The sequence below is a fragment of the Tamandua tetradactyla genome, chromosome 2, assembly GCF_023851605.1.
Source record: "Tamandua tetradactyla isolate mTamTet1 chromosome 2, mTamTet1.pri, whole genome shotgun sequence".
Taxonomy (NCBI): domain Eukaryota; kingdom Metazoa; phylum Chordata; class Mammalia; order Pilosa; family Myrmecophagidae; genus Tamandua; species Tamandua tetradactyla.
This window is the reverse complement of record NC_135328.1, coordinates 136,586,161-136,602,174: the sequence shown is the minus strand read 5'-3', so window position 1 is coordinate 136,602,174 and position 16,014 is coordinate 136,586,161. Positions and strand designations below refer to the sequence as shown.

The following is a 16,014-nucleotide window of genomic DNA, read 5'->3' as shown; positions in this document are numbered from 1 at the left end:
TTTCACAATCACACAGTCACACTATAAAAAATCATATCTTTATACAATTGTCTTCAAGAATCAAAGCTACTGGAAAACAGCTTAACAGCTTCAGGTACTTCCCTTTAGCCACTCCAATAACCATAAACCAAAAAGGGATGTCTATAAAATGTGTAAGAATAACCTTCACTATAACCTGCCAACACTGTTTGAAATATCTCAGCCACAGACTATATTTTGTTTAATTTATCTCTTCTCCCTTTTGGTCAAGAAGGCTTTCTCAATGTCATGATGCCAGGTGCTGGCTCATCCTGGGAATTCTGTCCCACATTGCCAGGGAGATTTATACCCCTGAGAGTCATGTCCCATGTAGGGAGGAGGTCAGTGAGTTCACCTGCCAAGCTGGCTTAGAGAGAGGCCGCATATGAGCAACAAATGATGCTCTCTGGGGGTGATCCTTAGGTATAATTATAAGTAGTCTTAGCCTCTCCTTTGCAGAAATAAGTTTAATTGGGGTGAGCCCCAAGATTGAGGGCTCAGCCTATTGAATTGGTTGTCATCCCCACTGCTTGAGAGACTATCAGGAAATCCCCAGATGGAGTCGTTGAATATTTCTTCCTTTCTCCCCAGTACCCCAAGGGAACTTTGCAAAAACTTTTTTATTTTCTGCCCAAATTACTCTGGGATGTATTGGAGCATCATAATAACCTGCACAAACCAACAAGATCTCATGCCCTATTCAAGATTGCATGTAATTATGGTGTTCAAGTAAACTGACCATAAAATTTAAATTGGATAATGTACTACCCAAAATATAAATTTAGCACCAAATAAACATCTTTCCCTTTGATCTCAGTTGAAGTTTGAAAATATGAGCCACATCATCCTTTACCCTGTGTGCCAGTCTGAATCTGTTGTGTGCCCCAGAAAAACCATGTCCTTTAATCCTCATTCAGTATTGCCGAGTGGGATTTTTTTATTGTTTCCATGGAGATGTGTCTTCAACCATTCAAGGTGGGGTTGCTCACTGGAGGCCTTTAAGAGAGAAACATTTTGGAAAAAGTTACAGAGCCTATGCAGCCAGAGACCTTTGGCGATGAAGAAGGAAAATGCCCCCGGGGGAGTTTCATGAAGCAAGAAGCTTGGAGAGAAAGCTAGCAGATATTGCCATGTTCACCATGTACCTTTCCAGTTGAGAGAGAAACCCTGACCATCACTGGCATTCTTAAACTAAGGTATGTCTTCCTTACACTGGACATTTCTATAGCCTTGCTTTAATTTGGGCATTTTCACAGCCTTAGAACATGTGAACTTGCAACTTAATAAATTCCCTCTTTTAAAAGCCATTCCATTTCTGGTGTATCGCATCTGGCAGCTTGCAAATGAGAACACCCTGTATTCTGATTTACCTTAGTCCTATCCAGATCAGCTTCATTCATATCTCTAGTTGAAATCTGATCACTTTTTAAGTTTTTTAAAGCAGTTGCTGACTTTCATAGCTGTAGTGCTCTAACTCCGAGTTTCAGGTGTCACATAATTACCTGAAGTTTCAGAGAATGACCAGGTTATATACAAATAGCTCATTATCTCAGAATTTAGAAATATCAGTTACAAATCCTGAATATATGTGATTGCTGTAAGAGCTTACAGTCTAGGGCCCTTTACAATAGGCCCCAATCTAATAATCCATGTTCTTAACTTCAGTTCTCTGAGTTTATATATTCTAGTTAGTCCATAATGAGTGAGCCATGATAATATTTATCTTTTTATTTCTGCCAATTCATTCAACATACTTTCCTAAAGGTTTATTCACCTAGTTGTACATCTCACAACTTTATTCCTTATTGAAGAAGCTCAGTAGTCTGTTGTATGTAAATTCCACAGTTCCCCCTCCCATTCATCAGTTGTTAGACCCTTAGGTCACTTCCATCCATTGCAAATCATGAACACTGCCACCATAAACACTAGTATGGAGATGTCCATTCATGTCCCCGCACTCTGTTCCTCCAGATATATACTGAACAAAGGGGGCGCAGGATCATGTGGCAGCCCCACCCATAGCCTCCTGCGGAACCGCCACCCTGCCCTCCAGAGGGGCTGCACCTCTCAGCTTCCCTACCAACAGTGAATAAGTACATCTCTTTCTCCACATTTTCTCTAACACTTGTTTCTCTCTGTTCATTTTTAAAAAAAATATTTTTAGTGTACACAACAAATAAACATACACACATTGACGTACAAACATTCTATACATGGTGTGCAATCAGTTGCTCGAAATATCATCACGTAGTTGTGTATTCATCACCATGATCATTTTTTTGAACATTTGCATCTCTGCAGCAAAATAAATAAAAAAAGAAAAAGAAAAAACTCATACATGCCATACCCCTTACTCCTCGTTCTCATTGACCTCGTATTTCAATCCACTCAATTTACTTTAACCTTTGTTCCCCCAATTATTTATTTTTTATCCGTATTTTTTTACTCATCTGTCCATACTCTAGACAAAAGGAGCATCAGATGCAAGGTTTTCACAATCACACAGTCACATTGCAAAAGCTGTAACATTATACAATCATCTTCAAGAAACATGGCTACTGGAACACAGCTCTACAGTTTTGGGTACTTCCCTCTAACCATTCCAATACACCATAAACTAAAAAGGGAAACTCTATAATGCGTAAGAATAACCTCCAGGATAACCTCTCGACTCTGTTTAAAATCTCTTAGCCACTGACAATTTATTTTGTCTTATTTCTCTCTTCCCCCTTTTGGTCAAGCAGGTTTTCTCAATCCCTTGATGGCAAGTCCCAGCTCATCGCAGGATTTCTGTCCCAGGGAGGTTTACACTCCTGAGAGTTATGTCCCATGTAGAGGGGGAAGGGAAGTGAGTTCATTTGCTGTGTTGGCTTAGAGAGAGAGAGAGAGAGAGATGCCACATCTGAGCAACAAAAGAGGTTCTCTGGGGGGTGACTCTTAGGCATAATTTTAAGTAGGTTTAGCCTATCTTTTGCAGGGATAAGTTTCATAGGGGCAAACAATGAGTTTTCATCAGAAATTCTCCAAATGGGGAAGTTCAATTTTTCCCCATTTCTCTCTATTCCCCAAAGGAGACTTTGCAAATACTTCTTTATTCACTGTTCAAATCACTCTGGGATTTAGTGGGGCATCACAGTAACCTGGACAAACCAACAGAATCTCATGCCCCATTCAAGGTTCCATGTACTTATGGTGTTCAGTTAAACTGACCATACAAGTTAAATTAGGAAATGCACTAGTCAAAATATAAATTTTGTACCAAATAAACATTTTTTTACTTTAGTCTCACACATAAGTTAAAGTTTTAAAATACGAATGACATTAATTTCCAACACCCTACAATACTATTCCTTTGTTTTTCCTCATGCAAAAAACATTTTTTATTTTGTACAATTAGTCACTATCATTGTACACCCTAGGCACTCCTAAATTATGCCATCTTAGTCCTTATTGTATATCTTTCCTTCTGGTTTTATACGTGTCCCCAGTCCTTCTCCCTCTATCATTCTCACATTCAGCTTCATTCAGTGAACTTACATTATTGTGCTACAATCAGGTGGTATTGTGCTATCCATTTCTGAATTTTTACAATCAGTCCTGTTGCACAGTCTGTATCTCTTCAGCACCAATTACCCAATCTTTACCCTATTTCTATCTCCTGATAACCTGTGTTCTTAACTGAAATTCTCCAAATTCACTCATTAATGTTAGTTCATATCAGTGAGACCATACAATATTTGTCCTTTTGTTTCTGGCTAATCTCACTCAGCATAATGTCCTCAAGGTCCATCCACATTGTTACATGCTTTTATGACTTCTTTCTGTCTTACAGCTGTGTAATATTCCATCGTATGTATACACCACAGCTTGTTTAGACACTCATCCATTGATGGACATTTGGGCTGTTTCCATCTCTTGGTGATTGCAGATAATGCTGCTATATACATTGGTGTGCAAATGTCCATTTGTGTCCTTGCCCTCATGTCCTCTAAACAGATACCTAGCAATGGGATATGCAGATCATATGGCAATTCTATACTTAGCTTCCTGAGGAACTGCCAAACTGCCTTCTGCAGTGGTTGTACCATTTGACATTCCCACCAACAGTGGACAAGTGTGCCTCTTTCTCCACATCCTCTCCAGCATTTGCCATTTTCTGTTTTATTGATAATGGCCATTCTGGTGGTTGTGAGATGATATCTCATTGTGGTTTTGATTTGCATTTCCCTAATAGCCAGGGAAGTTAAGCATCTTTTCATGTGCCTTTTGGCCATTTGTATTTCCTCTTTTGAGAAGTGTCTGTTCATGTCTTTTGCCCATTTTGTAATTAGGTTGTCTGTCTTTTTGTTGTTGAGTTGAACAATCTCTTTATATATTCTGGATACTCGACCCTTATCTGATATGTTGTTTTCAAATATTGTCTTCCATTGTGTAGATTGCCTTTTTACTTTCTTGACAAATTTCTTTGATGCACAAAAGTGTTTAATTTCGAGGAATTCCCACTTACCTATTTCTTTCTTCAATGCTTGTGCTTTGTGTGTAAGATCTAGGAAACCTCCTCCTGTTACAAGTTTTATAAGATATTTCCCTACATTTTCTCCTAATAGTTTTATGGTTTTAGCTCTAATGTTTAGGTCTTTGATCCATTTTGAGTTAATTTTTGTATAGGGTGTGAGATATGGATCCTCTTTCATTCTTTCGCATGTGGATATCGATTTCCTTGCAGAATTTTGGTTTGGCTATTTGGCTGGGCCATTTCTGCTTGGATCTTCATGTGCTTTCTGATTTTCTATTGTGTTCAGGGCATTTGATTATATTGATATGGTTATTTTGCAAGTTGGTTTCCTTCATTCTTCTAAAGTTTTGTATTTACTTGGCTTTTGCTCAAGGTTTCCTTTTGCACTTGGTTTGTTGGTTATTCTCTGCCAAATCAAGGTCCATATCTCATGTAGGGGTACAGTTCAACTTCAGGGTCTATTAGAAACTAGGCCAGGAGGCACAGGTACTTCAGTAGCAGAATGGCTACCCACCATGCAGGAGACCCAGCTCGACTCCCAGCCTGTGCACCTCCCCCCACCAAAAAAAGATAATAATTATAAAATAAAATAAGAATATAATAAAAAAAGGAATAACAACAAAATATACCTCAACAGTAGTAGGCCCCAGAATCAAAAGGAGACACCCCAAGATATACTAGGAGTGAAATCAGACTGGTGTCCACCAAGGAGAGAAAATTTAAGAAAAAAATAACAATAATAATAATAAAAATAAAAGAAATATAATAATAAAAGTAATATATAATATAAGAAATTAAAAATAATCAATAAAATATAAAAATCTATAAAAATAAAATAGAAGATAAGAAAAAACAAATGTATTACTAATAAAAATGTATAGAAAGAACATATTGAAAAGGGAAAGAAAAAAGAATATTAAGAAAAAAACAAAAATAACATAAAATGAAAAAAAATTAATTAAAAAAATTAAAACCCATGCAGATAGGGAATTAACCTGCTTGCACTTACTGCTTCTCGCCAGCAGGTGGCATGCCTGAGGCTCTTCCTCCCTCAGGCCCCCCCATCCCCACCCCGTGACTTGAGGACTGCAGCCTGCTGGGCGGCGGGTGCTCCTCCTGGCCCAGGGCAGCAGGATGGCTGGTCCCTGCAGGCGGAACTAGGGAGCTGTGCCCAGGATCAGCTGATCTGCAGTCCTGGGGGTCTGCTAGACACCATGTCTGCAAGGCCAGCTATTCCAACACCTAGCCAGGCAATCGATCCCCGAGGCCCGCCCCCTCACCCGTCCACCCCAACACCCCCTCCTTGGTCTACCATCGCATCCACCTCTGGGGTCCCCGCAGGCACCGTCAACTCTGACCTGTGCAGGCAGGTCTCCCCAGCTGGCAGCTGGTAGCAGACGGACGACCAGTTCCCTCCAAGCACACCTCCGCTCCCACTGCAGGCTGCCATCGGTGGGGATCTCAGTCACCCAACAACCTGCTCTCCCTGTCCCAATCCTCCTGCTCTTTCCTCTCCAAAACTGCCTAGAGACCTAGTTTGATTACTTACACGTGGTCTAGTCATTCTCTCCCCATCCCTCTTGTTTCAAGGAGCAAAAGTGAATTCACTCCACTCCACTCCACTCTGCCATCTTCCCGGAAGTCTCCTACTGACTTATTCTTAACATATTCCTGCTTCTCCTAAGTTTCTATACAAAGGCTAGTTTGCTTTTCTGCCCTTTTCCTTTTCCATCTTATATATATGACACCTCAGTTTATTGAGGGTGAAGGCAAATAAAGTATCCCTTTTTTTTTTCTGCATGGGCAGGCATCAGGAATCCAACCCGGGTCTCCAGCATGGCAGGCTGGAACTCTGCCTGCTGAGCCACTGGGCCGGCCGAAAGTATCCCATTTTGTGCAGGATTCAAGAGTATCTTTAAACTGGCATCTCCCCACCCCCCCTATAAATGAATGCTGTGAACTTTCCAGTGTCCAGTGTGGTATACCCAGTTACTTCCTTTCTGCTTCCCAGGCAAGCGGTGTTGAAATTCCAGAGAGCATTCCCCACCTCCGGCTCAAACCTAGCTCACCAAATTCTCTCCTGGACGCTATCCAAACACTCCCCGGAATCCCACCCAGAAAAAAGTTCCACCTTTTTCTAAAGCACCTCCCCTATGATTCTCTCTCCTAAGTCTTGGTATCTGTCTCTCTCTCTCTGGTGGGTTTGAAGCTGGAATGTTTCTTGTTTTGTATGGGAAGGCATGGGGAATTGAACTCAGATCTCTGGCATGGCAGGCGAGAACTCTGCCTGCTGAGTCACCATGGCCCACTCTGGAATGTTTTTTAAATGACTTTTTATTATACAATTTCAAAATAAAGAAATATTCATTTACTTATTACCTAGGTTAAATTTAACATCTGTTAATGTGCTTCCTGGTTGTCTAAAATTGTATTTTACAGCTGGCCTATTCAAACCAGGATCTAAAGATTTCCTCTTCATACCTCATCTTCCAGGTCTCTTATCCCTTTTCTTGTATATAATTTTTTCAACCCCTATAAAAAATAAAAGTCACATTCCTGCCCAGCTCTGTGCTAAGCACTTGTAGCCAATGTTTGTTTCTCTGCCTACCCTCATATCTAAGTTAGTACTGTCTGGCTTAGGATGTCTATTTAACTCCACCTCACATGTGTGGGAAGCAAACTTGCATGAGCTGTAAAGATCACCTCCTTATTTTTTAGAAAATAACTTAAACCGAACTTTAAACATCCTTCACGCTCAATTGGCAGGAAATTCAGTATCATCCTTCACTGGGGCTCCCCAAAAGCTTGGGCAAAAAGTTGCAGGGACTCCTGTACCGCAGACAGCTCCTCTGCTGTTCATCATCGCCCCACACTGGTTCCTGGTGAGATGCTACGCCTGACCAGTTGTGCTGGTTTGAAATTGTCTTGTACCCCAGGAAAGCCATATTGTTTGATCGTCATTTAGTATTGCTGGGTGGAATCTTTTTTATTGTTTCCATGGAGATGTGACCCACCCAATTGTGGTGGTAACTTTTCTTTTCCCCCTCATGGACAGGCACCAGGAGTCGAACCCAGGCCTCTGGCATGGCAGGCAAGAACTCTGCGTGCTGAACCACTGTGGCCTGCCCCGTAGTGGTACCTTTTGATTAGGTTATTTCCATGGAGATGTGTCTCCATCCATTCAAGGTGGGGTTGCTTACTGGGGTCCTATAAGAGGGAACCATTTTGGAAAAAGCTGCAGTGCTGACAGAGCCCACACAGCCAGAGACCTTTGGAGATGCAGAAGGAAAATGCCCCCAGGGAAGCCATTTGAAGAAGCTGGAAGAGAAAGCTAGCAGACTTCGCCTTGTGCCTTCCCAGCTGACAGAGAACCCCTGAATGTCATCGGCCCTTTCTTGAGTCATCATTCTTTGGATGCCTTAGTTTGGATATTTTTATGGCCTTAAAACTGTAAACTTGCAACTTCATAAATTCAAGTTATAAAAGCCAAACCCATTTCTGGTATATTGCATTCCGGCAGCTTTAACGAACTAAAACACTGGTCTTTGTTCCTGCACCTCTGGCCTGCTGCTGCCTCCAAGCTGGAGAGTCTGGGAGCCCCTGTGCACTCTCTGGGCACCATATAGCCTTGTCTCTGAGGTCTTACTTTCTCCAAGAGTTACTGGCGGTGTAGGGGTCACCTGTCATATAGACCCCCAATCTCAGCCTCTCTCCAGTCTGCAGAGCAATGCTTCCTCCTAGCTACTGTCAAAGGGGCAGTCTTTCTCCTCTTCAATCTCTCCCCTTCAGGGATATCTCCTATTAATCTCTTCAAAAAGCTACCTCTTTCCCCAAACTGGGGATTTCAAGGATCTTCTACTTTCCACCTTGAAATTAAATAAGCAAATATTCACTGGTATAACTGCAATGATATAATATATACATATATAATATCGGAACACTTCTGATTAGTAAATATTATAACCATTATTGGAGTAAACAGTAAAATTAATTAATAATTAAATTCTAAATTAAACTAATTTGTTCAGGGCAATTGTCAAAGGATGTCGCAAGGATTATTGATAAATGTGCCTCCCACGTTCTTTTATCACAAAGCACCCCATTCTATTTACATCACAGTCTATTAGTATTCTGAAATTATGTGTTTGCCACTGATTCTAAATAGTTGTTACTTTAGTTGTTCTGTCTGTGCATTGTAAGCATTGAGAAAGTTGTACAGAATTTTAATATTTATAAATTAATGATTTATAAATAAAATATTAAAATGAATGCAGAATAAAGACACAACCAAATGTAGATACATTTATTAAATGTTCTGTTTAAATATCATACACCTCAACCTTCTGAATCTGTAGGAGAACAAGTAATGATATTAATAATGAACCACAGCCTAGAGTATCTTCTGTAACTGTGCAGAAATCCAAATGACCTAAACATATTTTACACTGAACAAGAATTGGTACAAAATGAATCAATAACTTTTATTACTTCAAAGTAATTTGGTTATTTTAACAAAAATATGAGTATCTCAATAGTGCTACTGATATAAGTATTGGACGCAAATGGTAACTCACATGGTAATTGTTAAAAGACTAATCAAAATGGAAATCACGTTCTATCAATGTTCATGGGTAAAATTTTTTAATGCAGTTATCACTAAGGAAAATAATCAAAAGGTTGGTTTCAAACAATAATATATTTGGAAAACCAGTATTTCCTAAACTTAAGAAAATGCTGATAAAACAGTTTGAAATGTTAAGGAAGTGCCCTTAACATTTTGATACTATCAATCATGTGGTTAAATATAACCAAGCATTTTCAAACATGAAATATTCAATAGCTCTTTTTAAAAAAGAACATAAGCAAACATTGCATTCTAGATTTTAGGTCCCACTTGTTGGAAAACATCTAGTGAAGTGAGAAAACAATTTATTTGAAAAGTTATAAATCAAGACAGTAAAAAAATTTTCTATGAAACTTCAATTCCACATAGGCGGTTTTAATAATTTATTTATTAAATGAAAAATTTAGAACTGTGTTGATCTTGTAGAGTTGAATGAAGAATATCTGAAATAATATATCAAGATTTATTATCAATTCTTGAGAAATAGGGTATCAATAAGAAATATTTACATAGAAACCTTCTGTTCAGAGAGTGTGGTGTCTGTATGACAGAAAGTCTAGCATTTCAGCCAAATTTTAGAAACATTTCTGAATGTTTTTAATTTGGCACCATGTCACCATATTTATTACCCTTGGATGATTCAGTAAAAGATGTAATCACTTTAAAGTTTCCCTGATAAACTTCATATTCATCACCAGACATCAAATAAACAAAGAGAATTAAATAAATATTTCCAACAATTTGCAAGCTGAAATTAAATACTAGAAGAAAACTGAACCTCGATGGACAGCCTATAATACAAAAAAAGTTTAGAGATTTTATATTCACTTTAGCAAAACTCCTGAGATGGGAGCAAACATTTGGAAAAAGAAAAAGGAATTTAGAGAATTAGCCTTAAACAATATTCCATTAGCGATACTTTCTTTGGCTTAACAAGAAATAATGTTTCTGTTGACAGTCTAATTCAATAATCAATAAAAGTAATTAAACAGGATAAATAAAAGAAAGTACATAGAAATAAAGACATGCCATTTGAAACAAAACATTATAAATTCTAATAAAGCTATTAGCATATCTGATAAATTGTGTATAATGACTGATGACAGAAGCAAAATTGCATAATGAATTTTTAAGTTGTATTTAGTAAATGCTGTAACTTAGCTAAATGATGTTTGCAAAGCTCCCTGGATTGAAAATGATAAAAAATTAATGAATATCAATCCAACTCATTAAATATGACATTCCATGCGGAGAAGGAAAGGCCCAGCCAGTCTCTGGCCCCCTGCCCCCAGCCGAGGCAGCACACGGCACGGCACACAGAAGGGAGATTGCCTGGCTCTCCCTGCCGGTCAAGTCACCATGTGTCCACAGACACTGAGATGAGCAGAGACAAGTGCCCGGCTGAGCCCAGACAAGAGCACAGGATTACAAGTAAATAAAGAGCGGCTGTTATTTTAAAACCACTCAGTCTGGGGCGGTTAGTAATACAGCAATAGGTAACTGCAAAAGTTCTTTATTCACCAAGTGACCTTTTTGTTTGGTATCCACTGTGGACAGAACTCATGATTCCTGGAAAGGAAAAGTATATAATGAAGCAGATTCTCTTCTAGCTTAGATAAAATATGCCTCCAGTTCCTCTCCATTTGCTTTAATTCCTACTCAATTCCTACTCTAATTCCAACCCCAGCCCCCCATGCCTGACGCCCCACCTGATGAGCAGGGCCCCAAGGCTGTGGAGTCTGGTCAGAGGGCCGAATCCACACCACTTCAGGCTTGGGGCCAGGAGTCACTTGTCTTAGAGCTGTGGCGCACTTCACCCAGTCTTATAATTTAACTCTATATGTCTGTCTCCCTCTATAAATGGGGAGTTCCTTGACATTAGAGATTTTTGCTTATTTATCTTTGAATCTCTGACACCCCTCCCAGTGTCTGGCATATAATAAGTGTCACTAAATGTTGAATGAATGAATGAATGTAGCCATCATAGTTTGCCCCACTGAATGATGAACAATGATGTGGCAGACAGGGGCCACATCTACCCTCATTTCTTTACCTTAGAGCACTTACCACGCTGCAGGCACAATGAACAGGACACAATCCCTGATTGTAAGGAGCTCAAAATCTAACAGACGCAGGGAAGCCATCTATTCCAGTAAAACGAGATAAGCAACAGAGGAGTGTAAGTGTCTGAGGGGAAGCCCAGCACAAGGCTCTGCATATTAGTGTGTGCTTGATAAAGACATTTTTAACTGAATTGAATCAGATCACAAGCTGGTCAGGGAGCTTCCGCCTAAATTTCCAAGTAGTGCGGCTTTAGGCAAGTCATTTTGATCTCTCATTACCCAGCAGAATGTGTATCAGTCCTGACGTGAAAAGCAGGGTTAGGCCACCAAAGGAATGTTACAAAGGAGTAAACCGAGGTTGGGTAGAGGTGGGAAGAGCCTCTAACCACAGAACCAAATCTCAGACACTCACTCCTCAGGCCAGGAAAGGCAAAGGCAGCTAATGGGATGCAGCCTCCTGCTTGCTTTCTCCACTCACCTAAATGTCATCTTCCTATGAATGCTGCTGTCTGCAGAAATTAAGTGATTTTCCTATTATTAACACCATTAAACAGACACTGTAAACAGATCACAAACAATGAGGCTTTGTTTGAAACACCCCATTTAGTTCTGGGCCTTGGCTCCTTGCACACCTGGAGATGTATCCGCTATTTTAATACTGCTCAAGAGGCAGCTGCCCTTTAAGTAAGAAGCATCTTACTCAGAAACTGCATAACCTGCGGGTCCAGAGTTGGGGGGATCCACTGGGAAGCTTAGTGACATATGGAAATTCTTCCAATTGCTGGTCTAAAATCCAGTTCCCTGGTTTAGCATTTTGTCCTCCTAAAGCATAGGTATCAGGTGCTGAGCATTATTATTAACATGGTAACTCTATGATGCCGTTATTTGTTCTCCAATGTGCTAATTCAGATGGGAAACTCAAGGGCCTGTATTTTTCTGTCAAATGTGAAATATCTTCCAGTTCTTCTACGTGCTGTCAGGGGTTATGCCATTCTTAGTAATAATTTCAGGCGTCCTGTGGAAAAGATGAGGCTACTAAGTTTAGCCCTACAGCTAATAATCTGTGGCTTGCAAGATTAATGTTGAATCTAATTTTATGGAGTCTAAATATTACTGCCATGATTTCCTTTCTGTTTTGTACCCCTCCGGGGCACGACTTCTACATGTCGTGAGAATCTCTTCACCTCTCATTTAGTTCTACTCTCTTCATTCCCTCTGGGAGCTACCAGAATTTCGTTTTTTGTTTGTTTGTTTTTTACAAACACACACTCTCCCTTTCCCCCTCACCCCATTCTCCTATAACCCCTAACACTTTCTATCTCTGCAAATTTGCTACTTCTAGCCATCTCATATAAGTGTCATCATACAATATGTGTCCTGTTTATTTTACTAAGCATAAAGTTTTCAAGTTTCTTCCATGTTGCAGAGTGTTTCAGAACTTCACTCATTCTTATGGGAGAATAACATTCCATTGTGTGTATCTTCAACATCTTGTTTCTCCATTCACTTGTTGACAGACACTTGAGTTGTTTCTACCTTTTGGCTACTGTGAATAATGCTGCTATAAGCACTGCTGCAGACGTATTTGTTTAAGATTCTGTTTTTATTTATACCTAGAAGTAAAACTGCTGAGTCATGTGGAAATTCTGTATTTAATTTTTGAGGAACTGCCTTGCTTTCTGCAAAGGCCCCCAAATAGCCAAAACATTTTGAAAAAGAACAAAGTTGGAGGACTCATACTTCCCAATTTTAAAACTTACTACAAAGTTACAGTAATAAAAACAGTGTAGGGTGGGCCACAGTGGCTCAGCAGGCAGAGTTCTCGCCTGCCATGCCGGAGACCTGAGTTCGATTCCTGGTGCCTGTCCACGCAAAAACAAAACAAAACAGTATAGTACTGGCATAAATTCAGAAAAATAAATCGATGGGACAAATTTAAAAGTTCAGAAATAGACCCACACATCTATGGCCAATTGATTTTCAACAAGTGTGCTAAGTACATGCAATGGGGAGAGAACAGTCTCTTCAATAAATAGTGTGGAGAAAACTGGATAACTATACACAAAAGAATGAAGTTAGACCCCTACCTCATTCCATATACAAAAATCAGCTCAAAATGGATCAAGGACCTAAGTATAAGAGCTAAAACTATAAAATTACTATAAGATAACATAGGGACAGAATTACATGCCCTGGGACCTGGCAATGTATCCTTAGATATGACACCAAAAGAACCAGCAACAAAAGAAAAAAGTAGATAAATTTGATTTCATCAAAATTAAAAAAAATTTGTATATTGAAGGAAACTATCAAGAAAGTGAAAAGACAACCTACAGAATGGGAGAAAATTGTTGCAAACCATATCCTGGATAAGGGCTTAAGTTCCAAAATACATAATGAACTTTTACAATGCAACAACATTTAAATAACCCAAATTAAAAATGGGCAAAGGACTTGAATAGACATTTCTCTAAAAAAGATAGACAAGTGGCCAATAAGAACACAAAAAGATGCTCAACATCATTAGCCATTAGGAGAAAGAAAATCAAAATTACAATGAGATACCACTTCACACCCAAAGGATGGCTATTATTTAAAAAAAAAAAAAACAGAAAATAACAAGTGTTGGAGGGGATGCAGGAAAATTGGAACTATAGGGCTTTTCTTGGTGGGAATGTAAAACATTACAGCCACTGTGGAAAATACGGAGGTTCCTCAAAAAGTTAAATATACAATTACCATTTGACCTGGCAATCCCACTTCTAGGAATATACCCAAAAAGAGTTAAAACAGGTCCACAAACATTTGTATACTAACGTTTATGGTATCATTATTCACAATAGCCAAAGAGTGAAAATATCCTATGTCCATCAACAAATGAATGGATAAACAAAATGTGGTAAACAATGGACTATTATTCAGCCATAAGAAAAAATGAAGCTATGAAATCTGCTACAGCATGGAAGAAACTCAAAATCATTATGCTCAGTGAAATAAGCAAGATACATATGGATGAAAATTTGATATCACTTATACGAGATGAATAAAAATAACAAATTCAGAGATAGAAAGCAGATTAGAGGTCACCAGGGAAGGGGAAAATGAGGGAAAAGGGATAGGAGGAGGAAAAGGGAGAGTGTTTGTTTAAAAAGAAACTCTTTGGGGATATATTCATGCAATGTTAAATTACTCAGCATATTAAAAAAACAGAAAATAATAAAATGTTAGAGAGGATGAGGAAAAACTGGAACTCTGGTGCATTGTTGGTGAGAATGTAAAATGCTGTATCCACTGTAGAATTTCCGTTTTTAAAGTTAGCTTTGAGGCACTTAACTAGTCCATTTATTCAGTTCATGTAAAGGATGCCTGAAATTATTTAAAAAATCAGTGTGTATGCATACCTGCACAGACACTTGCAGTCACACACACACACACACACACACACACACACACACAGGAGAATGAAAGAAGGTCTTTCACATTTAGACAAGAATAAGTCCTAATAGTCTCATTTGAATGAGCATTGTTCATCGTGATGATGACCCTTCCAGATAATAATAGCAACTGTTTCTGTGCTCAGTGAAAGTAGTTTATAAATAATGGCTATTAATGCATTATCCATATTGATTGCTTACTGGGTGCCAGACTCTGCAAGCACTGACCTTGCATTATCTCCTTTAATTCTCACATTCTGTCAAATGGGTATAATCATCTCCATTTTATCAATGAGAAAACTGAGACTCAGAGAGATTAGGCACTTGCCTAAGGTCACATAGTAAAAAGTCCAGCTAGGCTTCTTAGGAAAATCTGTCTGACTCAAAAGCCTATGTTCTAAATGCCCTTCTCACTGTATCTCAGAGGTAGAGGTCTAGGGATGCTGGGTCCCTGGATAAAAGATGTAAAGGAATCTGGCAGCTTAAGCCTGTGAGAATGATAACGGACTATTTTACAGTATAACATCTGGGATGTATAGAATTGGAAGTTCTCCAGGTTGGGCCCACCCTCCAACCTTAGTGTCTGATTGATTGTATAGGGCAAGGAGCTGTTGCCAAGATAGTTGGGCCTAATCAGTCATGGATGCTTTAAAAGTAGACTTCTAAGAAACCCTTCTCTTCAGCGGGTCCAAGCTCCTCCTGTCTACCATTTGTATTGCCCAGAGACACAGTGAAATTGGGTAACTCTGCCAAGGACACAACTAGTAAACGATGGGGACAGGATTCAAATCTGGGCAGCTGGACCACAGAGCTCGTTTCCAAAACTCCATGTTGTACAAGTACTAACTGACCCAGAACAGTGCCGGTCACAAATGACTTCATGGTTTGAATGGTGACTGGGATAGAGGGGGATACATTATGGAGAAGTTGACACTTGAACCACATCTGGAAGAGCAGGTAGGATTTAGGTAGGTGAAGGGGGGTAAGGGACAGGAGTGGGGGGTGCCAATGTGCATGTTACTGTAGTAACCACTGAATAGACCAGTTGGATATGAGTTAACATGGGAGTATAATTAGAAAGGTAGGTTGGGTGACCTTGAATGCCAACCTGGATTAAATAAAGACAAATTCAAGAGAAGCCAGGCTCAACTTTTTCAACAGCCTCCCATATGATGTTTCAGTACATGTAACTTTAAGAGAGATGCTGAGGAAACACCCCTATAGATTTTACAGGATGATGTAATATGTAAGAAGCCTCAGAAGTCCCACCAGGCTCCAGACACAACTGTTACAAATGCAGCAGGACACACATGACCTGGTTCTTTTTCATATTTGTTGGGGTGGGGGTTGACACGGAGA

At 39.4% G+C, this 16,014-nt stretch overlaps 1 protein-coding gene across 1 annotated transcript in view; it reads left to right on the top strand.

Moving 5' to 3' along the window:
- The window catches only part of CNIH3 (cornichon family AMPA receptor auxiliary protein 3), a 207,985-nt gene that overhangs the window by 52,661 nt on the left and 139,310 nt on the right, over positions 1-16,014 (top strand). The window lies entirely within an intron of this gene.